The sequence below is a fragment of the Elephantulus edwardii genome, unplaced genomic scaffold (assembly GCF_000299155.1).
Source record: "Elephantulus edwardii isolate Elephantulus edwardi_28Jun2011 unplaced genomic scaffold, EleEdw1.0 scaffold00178, whole genome shotgun sequence".
Classification (NCBI taxonomy): Eukaryota; Metazoa; Chordata; class Mammalia; order Macroscelidea; family Macroscelididae; genus Elephantulus; species Elephantulus edwardii.
The window spans coordinates 687,602-699,638 of record NW_006399928.1 but is presented as its reverse complement, the minus strand read 5'-3'; the positions used below and the strand labels follow the sequence as shown (position 1 = coordinate 699,638).

Sequence of the window (12,037 nt, the reverse complement as noted above, 5' to 3'; positions counted from 1 at the left end):
TAAAGTACTCAAGAGCAACAGTGTCTCTCTGGAGACTAAGGTGCGCCTGATACAGGCCATGGTATTTGCAATCGCTTGTTATGCATCAGAGAGTTGGACAATGACTAGGGAGGACAGGAGGAGAGTTGATGCTTTTGAGCTGTGGTGCTGGAGAAGGGTACTGAATGTACCGTGGACTGCCAGGAAAACAAACAGATTCATCTTGGAGAGGATTAAACCAAGCTGCTCCTTGGAGGCAAGGATTCTGGGGCTTCGTCTGACATACTTTGGACATGTTGCCAGGAGGGACGGGTCCTTGGAGAGGGACATCATGCTTGGGAGGGTGGAGGGACAGCGCAGGAGGGGAAGACCCTCTATGAGATGGATTGATTCGGTGACTAGGGTAATCGGGATGGGTGTGTCAGAGGCGGTGCGGTTGGCGCAGGATAGAGCAGGGTTTAAGGCTGTTGTGCATAGGGTCGCTATGAGTCGCAAACGACTCGACGGCATATAACAACAACAACAACAACACGTTTGTTAAATTTCTTCTGAATTGACTTATACTTTAGTGAGAGTTGTGTGTTTCCTACCACTATTGTGCTGTGCATTTCTTTCTCAAATTCTGTTAACAATATTTTATTTATTTAGTAGGTCTATAATTTAGTACATAGATGTTGACCAAGGTTATGTCTCATTGATCTACTGTGCCTTTAATCATAATATAATGCTCTTCTCTGTATATTATGGGGTCTTCATTCTGATGTCTGTTTTATCACACATTAGTATTACCACTTCTGTTTTTTTGTGGATGCCATTTGCTTGGTATATTGTTTTTCCCCACCCTTGGATTTTGAGTCTATCTTTCTCTTCATTTCTTAGATTTGTTTCTTGTAGACAGCATAATGAGGGGTTTTGGTTTTTATTTATCCATTGTGTTACTCTTTTTCTCTTGATTAATGCATTTAGTCCATTCACATTAAGTGTGCTTTTTGACAGGTCAAATTTCATTGTTGTCATTATGCTCTGTTTTTTATTGCTGTTTATGGTTACTATGATCCATCCACTTTCCTTTGATGTCTCTTTATAAAATACTTCCCTTTCAAATTCTTCTAGATTTGGTCTTATTTGCATAAATATCTTAAGTCCTTTCTTTTCTGTGAAGGATAAGATTTCGCTTTCATATTTGCCAGAAACAGGATCCTTGGTTGTCAATTGTTTTCTTTCAACTTTCTGTATATGCCAATGATTTTATCACTCAATCTTTATCTTTTGTTTTGGAGAATTTGACTATATGTCTTGATCTTTTTCATCTTGGGTTTAGTCTATTTGGTAATTGCTGAGCTTCTCTTTTTAATTTTATACTGGTTTATTCACAACGTTTGTATACATTGTTGTTGGTTTGTTTTGTTTTTTATTTTTTTGTTTGTGTACTGTCAAATCAGATCTGACTGGTACAGGAGGAGATTGCCCCTCCTTCTCCAGCAGAGCATGTGGTGGATTTGAACTGTATACCTCTGGGATTGCAGTGCAACTTCTTGCCATTAGGCCACCAGAGCTCCCTCTAAAGTTCACATACATTGTTTTTCACACCAGATCTTTCCCATTTCCTTCATCCCTGCCTCGTTCCATCAATTAAATTGTTCAAAACTATGATTATTGTCCCCCTCAACCTCAGACCTCTGCTCCCACCCCCACCCCCCCTGAATTCTCTTATTTGTTCCACATTTATGATCTTGTATAATATTTGTCTTCATGGGACTGAGATAGTTCACTGAGCATAATCCTCTCCAGACACTTCCAACTTACATAGTTATTGTTGTTGTTGTTGTGTACCGTCAAGTCACCTGTGACTCATAGAAACCCTGTGTACAACAGCACAAAACCCTGCTTTATCCTGTGCCAATCTCACTGTCACTGACACACCTACGCCTAATTACCCCAGTCACTGAATCAATCCATCTCATTGATGGTCTTCCTCTCCTGTGCTGTCCCTCCATGCTCCCAAGTATGATGTACCTCTCCAGGGACTAGACCCTTCTTGCAATATTTCCAAAGTATGTCAAATGAAGATTCTGAATCCTTGCCTCCTAGGAACAGCCTGGTTTCACCCTTTCTAGGATGAACTTGTTCATTCTCTTAGCAGTCCATGGTATATTCAATACTCTTCACCAACACCACATTCCAAAGGCATCAATTTTCCTTCTATCATCGCTAGCCATTGTCCAGCTTTCTGATGCATAGCAAGTGATTGCAAATGCCATGGCCTGCATCAGGTGCACCTTAGTCTCCAGAGTGACACCATTACTCTCCAGTTCTTTAGAGAGGTCTCTAACAGCAGACTTTCCCAATGCAATTTATCTTTTAATTTCTTGGCTGCTGGTGCCAGAAGTGTAGGTTGTGGAGCCAAACAAACTAAAGCTGCTAACAATCTCAATTTCTTCACCATTTAACATGATACTGGCAATCAGCCCAGTGGTGAGAATCTTTGTCTTCTTGACATTGGGCTTCAATTCGTATTTAAAACTGCAGTCCTTGAACTTCTGCAGCAAACACTTCAGGTCCTCCTCAGTTTCAGGAAGCAGGGTTGTGCCCTTTGCATAACACAGACTGTTGATGAGCCTTCCTCCAATCCTGATGCCACATTTCTCCTCATAGAGCCCCGTCTCCCGGATAATTTGTTCTGCATATAAATTGACAAAGTATGGAGATAGGACACATCCCTGGTGTCCACCCTTCCAAATTTTGAACAATACAGTGTTTCCTTGCTCTGTTCTGATGGCTGCCTCCTTGTACAAGTATAGGTTTTGCATAACCACGATCAAATGTTTTGGGATTTCCATTCTTCTGAGAGTTAGCAAAAGTTTGTTGTGGTCCACATAGTCAAATGCCTTTGCATAGTCAATGAAACACAGCTAGACATTTCTCTGGTACTCCCACAGACTGGTAGATCCATCTAACATTCCCTATATATCCCTAGTACCACGGCCTCTTCTAAACCCAGCATGCATTTCAGGTACTCTGTTGATGTGCTGTTCCAGTCTTTTTGGGATAATCTTCAGCAGAATCTTGCTTGCATCTGACATTAATGATATTGTCCAATAATTTCTGTACTTTGTCGGATCAGCTTTCTTTGGAATGGGAACAAATATAGATCTCTTCCAGTCAGTTGGCCAGGTGATTGTCCCCCAGATTTCTTGGCACAACTTGGTGAATACATCTAGAGCAGCATCCATTTGTTGAAATATATCAGTTGGTATACCATCAATTCCTGGGGCCTTGGTTTTTCCCAATTCTCTCAGAGCAGCTTGAACTTATTCCATCATCACCACAGGCTCTCGCTCATATGTTGTTTCATTAAATACTTCTGTGTCCACCCATTCCTTTTGGTACAATGACTCTGTATATTCTTTCCATCTTCTTTTAATGCTTCCTGGGTCATTTAATATTCTGCCCAAAGCATTCTTAAGTATTGTAACTTGAGGCTTGAATTTGTTCTTCAATTCCTTTGGCTTATGAAATGCTGAGTGAGTTCGGCCCCTTTGATTTTCTGCCTGCAGCTCTTTTGCACATCTCATTATAATACTTTACTTTGTCTTCCCATGCTGCCCTTTGAAATCTTCTGTTCAGCTCTTAATATCTTGATTTCTGACTTTGGCTTTGGCTTCTTGGCACTCTAGTGCAATATTCAGAGTGTCTTCTGACATCCATATTGTTTTTTTTTTCTTCCTCCTCTGTCTTTGAAATGACCATTTGCATTCTTCCTGGGTGGGTGATAGTCTTGATCTCCTTCCACAACTCATCTGGTATTCTCTCATTAGTGTTCAAGGCCTCATACCTGTTCCTGAGATGGTTTTGAAGTTCAGGTGGCATGACTCAAGGTCTTCTTTTTGTTCCTGTGTATTTTATTTAATTTTCCTTAGCTTCAGCTTGAACTTACATATGAGATTGTTCGATAATCTGCAAGTTATGCAGTAATTTGCAAAATTATTGCTCCTCTGTGCTGTGTAGTAGTCCATTGTGTGAATGTATCATAATTTCTCAATCCATTCAATTACGGTTGGACATTTGGGCTGTTTCCATGTTCTTATAATGGTGAGTAATGATGTTATGCATATTGGTGTGCAAGTCTCCATTTGTGCCTTATTTCTCATTTTCTCTGGTATATTCTAAGCAGTGGAATAGCTGGGCCATTTCAAATTTCTATGTTCAGAATTTAGAGGAAACACCAAACTGCCTTCCAGAGTGGTTATACCTTTTTACCATACTACCAACAATCTATAAGAGTTCCAATCTCTCCACATCCTTTCCAACATTTAGTACTTGGTGTTTTGTTTAACTTTTCCACTGCTACTGCTGTGAGATGGTATCTCATTGCAGTTTTGCACCTCTTATTCCTAGTGATTTTGAGCATTTCTTCATGTGTCTCTTGGCCAATCAAATATTTTCCTATGTGAAAATTCTTTCCATGTCTTTTACCCATTTTGTAATTCTATTATCTGTTTTTCTTGTAGAGGCCCTGTAGGATTCTGTAACTTTTGATATGAGACGCTTGTTTGAAATGGTGTTGGCAAATGTTTTTCCACAGTAAGTAAGTTTTCTCTTCACTGTGTTGGAAAAACCTTATAATGTGCAAAGGGATTTAATCTTTGTCAAGTCTTGTTTATCAATTATATCCTCTCTAGATTGAGCATTTCTTATGTATTTGATAATTTTATTATACCATAGAGTAGATCATCTAAGCTTGATCCCAGTTTGTCTCTGATGAACTTTATGGTTTTAGGCTTTAGTCCCAGGTCTCTCATCCACCTTGAGTATATTTTTCAGTACGGTGTAACATTGGATCCTGTTTCAGCTTCTTTCTTTTTTTATTTTAATACGTTTTTATTGTGATTTTAATGAAATGATAAAGAAAACTTGGATTTCTATTCATTCACTGTGGCACATTTTCCTCCCTACCCCCCTCATTCACTTTTCTCTTTAAAAAATGCATTCATTGTTACATAATTTCCTCCTCTTCTCCCAACCACAGCCCACTTTGCTATGCACCTCTTGTTCTGGACTATTGCCCTACAACTAATATCTAATCATATATTAATTTAAATAATTCTTTCCCTCATCTGTTCCAATGAAATGTTGATTATCTACCCCTCTTCTCTTAATTTACCCCTCCTAACCCAGAATGTCATTCCTGTTTATGACAGTGGCATTATGCAATATTTGTCCTTTTGTGATGGAGATATTTCACTTAGTATAACGTCCTCCAGAGTCACCCATTTTGTAAAATATTTTATGACTTCTTTCTTTTTCAGTGACTATACCACAGCTTCTCTATCCATTCGTTTGTTGATGGGCACTTGAATTGCTTTTTTCTCTTTGCTATCGCTATGAATCACAAGTGACTTGATGGTACATAACAAAACAACAACAACAATTATGAACAACACAAAAATAAACATAGGAGTGTACAGATCTGTTTGGATTGCCGTTCTGGTTTCTTTAGGGTATACTCTCAATAGTGCGATTCCTGGGTCAAATGGTATTTCTCTCTCCCAATTTTTGAGAAAGCATCATACTGCCTTCCATAGTGTTTGCCTTTGGTAGAATTGTCATTTCCATAATATTCAGTCTTCCTATCCATGACCATAGTACATTTTTGTATTTCTCCTAGTCTCTTTTTGTTCCTTGTGGTAATGTTTTGTAGTTATCTTTGAATAAGTCTTTTGTGTTTCTGGTTAGATTTACTCCCAAGTATTTAATCTTTGATTAGCTATTGTGATGGGTACAGATTTTCTTAGCTGCATTTCTGTGTTCTCTTTGTCACTGTAGAGAAATCCATTATTTTTTTTTATGTTGATCTTGTATCCTGTCTCTTTGCTGAATTGGTCAACTATGTCCAGTGGTTTTCTCATTGAGTTTTTTTTTTTCATTTAGGTTGTTTATTTTTCATTTCAATGAACATCTACAGAGATTTTGGGATTCCATTCATTCATTGTTGCACCCTTCTCCCCGCAAAACCCCTCCCCCCCCCATTTGCTCCTCTCCTTGAAAAGCAAAAGAAAAACTCCCTCATTGGTACACAATCTCATTGAGTTTTTGTGTTTTCTAAGTATGCTATCATATAATCTGCATACAGAGATAATTTTACTTCCTCTTTTCCAATTTAGATACCTCTTTTTTCCTTATCTTCTTTTATTGCTATTGCTAGAACTTCCAATACAATATTGAATACTGGGCATCTGTGCCTAGTTCTTCTTTTCAAAGGTAATGCCTTTAATCTCACTACTTTGAGAATGATTTTGACTTTTAGGTTTGCATATATAACTTTTATTATGTTGAGGAAATTTCCCTGTATTGCTATTTTGCTGAGTGTTTTAATCAGAGAAGTGTGTTGGGTTTTGTCAAAAGCCTTTCTACGTCAATTGATAGCATCAGGTATTTCTTGTTCTTTGCTTTATTACTGTGATTTATTACAATGATTCTTTTTCTTATGTTAAACCATCCTTGCATACCTGTTATGATTCTCACTTGGTTATGGTGATTTTGTTTCCCTTTTTTTACTGTTGGATTCTATTGGCCAGGATTTTATTCAGGATTTGTGCATTTATGTTCATCAGAGATATTGGCTGGTTTTTATATTTTGATGATGTCTCTACCTAACTTAGGTATCAAAGATAGGTTGCTTCATTGAATGAGTCTGGGAGAATTCCATCATTTTTTTTTTATTTTCGGAAACATTTCCTGTAGAATTGGTGACAGTTCTTCTCTGAGTGTTTGATAAAATTAATTTATAAAACCATCTGGACCAGGGTTGTTGTTTTTGTTTGTTTGTTTGTTTGTTTTTTGTTTTTGTTTGTTTGTTTGAATTTGCTTTATGACAGTTTCTTTTTTGTAATGGGTTTTGTTTTTCAGGTGTTCTATTTCAGTCTGTTTCTGTTTAGGTAGGCTATGAATTTCTAAGTGTTTGTCCATTTCCTCTAGGTTTTCATAATTGTTTGAGTCTAGTTTATCATCATTTTCCACTGTTAAGGTGTTTATTTTAATTGATTCTATTGTGACATTGCCCTTTTCATCTCTTATTCATGTTATTTCTTTCTTTTCTTGTCCTTTTTTTAATTTTACCAGTGGTTTGTCAATTTTATTGACATTTTTTAAAAACCAACTCCTGGTTTTATTGATAGATTCAATTTTTTTCCTGTTTTCTATTTTATTTCTTCAGTAATTTATAGGGTTTTTTTTTTGACGGTGTTGGGTTTTCTTGCTCTTGTTTTCAAACGAGTTGACTATTTTCAGTTAGAGCATCAATTATCACTTTTTTCTTGCCTCTTGATGTGTTTGCTTTTTGCTATAAATTGACCTCTAATTATGGCATTGGCTGTTTCCCAGAGGTTTTTGGTAAGTCGTGTTTCATTGTCATTTGTTTCAAGAAACTTTTAATTTCGTTTTTTATTTCTTCTGTGGCCCATTCGTGTTCTAGCAAGGTATTGTTCAGATTTCAAATGTTTGGTTTTTTCTCCCTTATCCTCTTACTATTAATTTCTAATTCTGTAGCATTGTGGTCTGAGAACATACTTTGATTTATTTCTGTTTTGTTTTTTTTTTAATTTATTGATGCTTGCCTTGTGACCTGAAATGTGATCTATTCTAGAGAGTATTCCGTGAACATTAGAGATGAAGGTATACTGCACTTTCTCGGGAAGCATTAGCGTGTATTTATCTACGAGATTGAGTTGGTTTATTGTGTGGTTTAACTCATTAGCATCTTTGTTGTGTTTCTTTTTGGTAGTTCTATAATTTTTTGAGAATGGTATACTGAAGTCTCCTACTACTATAGTGGTTTTGTCTGTTCTTTTTCAGTTTTGTTAAAGTTTGCTTTATATAGTTTGGAGCTCTATCACGTGGTGCATAGATATTTATTATGGTTATGTCCTTGTTTACTATTGACTCTAAGCATTATTTAGTGACCTTCCTTGTCCTTTGTGATGGTTTTTATGCTGAAATCTATTTTATCAGAGATTAATATCACTACTCCTGCTTTTATTATGGCTGCCATTTGGTTGGTATATTTTTTTCACTTTTATTTTTAATCTTTATCTTTAATTTTCAGTTGTATCTCTTGTAGAGAGCATATTGATGAGTTTTGTTTTTAATCCAATTTGCTACTCTTATTCTCTTCAGTGGTGCATTTAAACCACTCAGAATTCTCTCCTTATATTTGGTCCTGGCAAATTTGAATATGAAATACCTTGCTGATTTACTTTTGGTATCTAGTCTATATGGTTTCCACTCATCTTCTTGAATATATATTATCTCATTCTTCTTATGCGTGGAAAATTTTCTCCTAGCAATCCTTTTTCAACTTTCGCTGTGTCTTTATCTGCTTATTCCTGTTCTGGATTTCCAATTAGGTGCATATTAATCCTCTTGTTTGTGTTTCACATTATTCTTAGGCTTTCCTCTTTTTACTTCCTTTTCCCCTGCTTTTTGTTTTAGCAGATCAATGGTGATATTTTTATCTTCTATTTTGCTGGTTCTGTGTTCTGTTTCTTCAACTCTGTTCATATGTCCCTCCAACATATTGACAGCATCTGAAACTTTGGTACTTATACTCTGGGTTGTGGTTTCTTGTTTTTCCAGAGCCTCTAATGTCTCATTAGTTTTATCTACATTGTCTTGAATTGTTTTATTTTTTAAAACTCCTCTGATTTTTGCTTGCAGAGTCCTATAAATCTTCACGTTTTTCTTTCAGCCATTGAAAATATTCAATCATTCAAATATTCTTTTAAAATCTGTGTCAGAAACTTTCATTAGACTTTCTGGCTTCAGAAAATAAATTGAAAATGAGTCATTTGTGGGGGGAAACATCTTGTTTTTGTTTATGTTGTGTGTGGGGTAAGTATTCTACTTCTTTTGTGTCATTGCTGTGGTAAAGTTTTCATGCTTCAGGTCGTAGCCAATTCTTGGTCTGATTGTCTTGGATGAGGAAGTCACTACTCAGGAGGAGTGTGGGGCAGCTATCCTCTGTGAGTTTCTCTCTAATCTTTTGACTCAAAGGAAGACTTCTTTCATCTGGGTAGAGATATGGCCTGTGAATTAGTAGTTTTCTCTGTCAGGAAACAGCTGCTGCTAGGCAAGTGCTCAGGGATAAAGGCATCTCACCCTCTGGAAGTGAGTAGGAAATGGAGTCACCAGTGATATTGGTGTCCCTGGCAAAGTTCAGTGGGGTGGCAGAGGGTCATCCCCCAGACAGTAGGGCCAGGGCATCCAGGTGATGGGAAAGGGCATTCGGGTAGCAGGGTCAGGTCCTCTAGGTGGTGGGTCTTGGGTTCCAGGTTGCAGCACCAGGGGTCTATAGGCCAAGGGTCCAGGAGGATCTCCAGTTGGTTGGGCTATTTTCTAGTGCTCCTGGCAGAAAATCTGTCTTGACCTCACTAAAAAAAAATATTCTTTTTATTATCATTATTTATACTAGTTTATTTACAGAATTTGAATTCATTGCTTTCCAGAGCAGATTCTTCCAACTTTCCCCAACAAATTGTACAATCCCATGATTAATCACAACACCACCACCACCACTACCACCAGCACCCTGCCACACACACATCATCATACCTCTGTTTCCACCCCCCCTTGGAGTTTCATACTCATTCTAAAATAATGGTTTCTTTTTCATTTTTAAAATATTTTATTTTATTAATTTTAATAAACATTTACAGATATTTTAGATTTCCATTCATTCATTGTTACACTTTTCTCCTTGCCCACCCCTCCCCCCAGTTCACTTTTCTCTTTGAAAACTAAAAGAAAAATTATATGCAACCTTCATTCTGGTCTCTTGTAATAACCATAATACCTTATCATATATAGCTTTTTTTTTAGAAAAAATATATACTTTATTTTCAACTAGAAAGGTGCAAACATGTAACTTTTGGTCACACTCTCAACAGATAAAACTGTCCAGAAAACAGTCATAGTCAAAGTAGAAAGAAATGCTTCCAGGTGGAAAAATCAATCAGCTAGAAAACCATTCTTTTAATAAAGGTTATTTGTTCATTAAAAGTGAGGCAAGCATTATTTCTGACCTACAAGTCAGGCTCCCAAGGGCATACTGCCTCACCTTCAGCAAACAATCTGTCTTGATGGACTGTCACTTTAACTGAGTAAAATTTCCATGAGTATCCATTTCATGCTTTGAGTTATCCGACAAGCTTTCTGTCCTACCTATGGTGTTCAGAAATCAAGGCTAACATTTGAAATCCCAAAGCAGTAACAACAAAAAAACCCAAACGACTTTAAATTAACTTAGATACCCGTACAAATAGATATATACACAGAATATTTACAGTATCAATAAAAAAATTTCTGGCTAACTTGGCACAAGCTGTCCAGTTTAATAGACAGGATTCTGATTCCTGAATACTGCCATTCAAATCAGAATGTCAACGCTGAATCTGCTGTTTGGACATCAAGAACAGCTTGGTTCAGCCTCTTGGTGGCCTGAGCACACACACCATAGCTGCTGCAGGAGCTACAGGCAGGTCATCAAGCAAGCTAAAATTCTCCTTCTCAATTACGTTTCACATAGCAAGCTCCTTACCACTTCCAGATGACATCCTGATGGTACTGCTTTCTCCTAGCGCCCTCCCACTGTTCCCAAAGCCACACCCTATTACACACTGTGAAGCTGTGGGCTACTATGGTCCCACTGTCAAGTCTTACTTTCTTCAAACCAGTGTCTGGAGTTGATAGACTATTTGTTTGAATGTCACATAGCACAATGTTTGGAGTTTGGTGGGGACTTTTCACCCCCCTAGTTAGAAAAACAGATTTAAATAACTTGTGCTAACTGAAATCATGTTTACACACACAAAAAATGAAATGTGCATGAGTTCAAGTTACAGCCTATTGAGTTAACGTCTCTCCCTCTCCTTGGCTTTATGCCATGTCTCCGTACATCTTCCTGTAGTACGGTGACTCGAAGATGTCATTGTCCCCGGGGCAGTTGTAGTGGCAAGCGCAGGTCTTGATGAACATCATGCTCTTCTTCATGACCTCTCCATCTGGGCACTTGAACTACACCGGCAGGGTGGTGGTTCTGTGGGGGGTGCAGCATCGCCCATCGGTGCACACGCCGCAGAATTTGGCTCGGTAGGTCTTCACACTGGTGCAGCCAGAGAGCTCAAACTTGACAGGTTTGGAGATTTTCCGGGTACGGATGCACTTTTTGCCCTTCTTAATGCTTTCTTCCAGGTCTCCTTCACAAGGTCTGACCATGCAGAGGCGGCTCTGCTTCTCCAGCCTGCAGAAGGCGTTGTCATTGGTAACCCGGGTGGAGATGCCCATCCCACAGGTCTTGGATCAGGCGCTCCACTCTGTGGTCTGGATCAGGCAGTTGGCTCTCATCATAGTTGGGTCGGGGCCGTATGTGTCTTCTAGTCAGTAAGCAGCAAGGGCAGGGCCGACGACGGTGTGGTCTTTGGGCTCATCGCACACCCACTCCTCACAGCATTTCCCGGGCAGCTTGACCCTCCGTGGGAAGGGGCAGACAGGACGGGGCAGGCGGACGTCCATACCGCACAGGGGCAAGCAGCCCACCGCTCCATCCACGCAAGTGCACTGGTATTTGCAGCTGCTCTGGCAGAACTCACCGCTACGGTACACGGCCCCTCCGAAGACGCAGGGGGAACCATCTTTAGCGGTGCAGACTCCAGTCTTGTGGTTGGCGGGGGAGCCGAAGTCGCAGAAGAGGCCCTTGTGCGGGTCGCAGAGGTGGCGCTCTGTGCACAGCTCGCCCAGCTGCTTGGCACAGACGCAGCAGCAGCCGTAGCCGTCGAGCACGAGGCTGACGCCCATATATTGCTTTTAAACTGTTCTCTCTCTCAACTGTTTCAATGCAGTACACATAAGTTATCCAGCTTTTCTCAGTCTTACCCCAACTCTGATGTCAGTCCCATTCTAAAACAGTGGCACTATGCAGTATTTGTCTTTTTGTGACTGAGATATTTCACTCAGCATAATGTCCTCCAGGGTCACCCGTTTTGAATAATATTGCATGAGTTCC

At 39.0% G+C, this 12,037-nt stretch overlaps 1 pseudogene; it reads right to left on the bottom strand.

The window, feature by feature from the left end:
- Positions 1-10,911: 10,911 nt before the first annotated feature.
- LOC102862473 lies at positions 10,912-11,829 on the bottom strand (annotated as a pseudogene).
- Between the last annotated feature and the right edge of the window lie 208 nt (positions 11,830-12,037).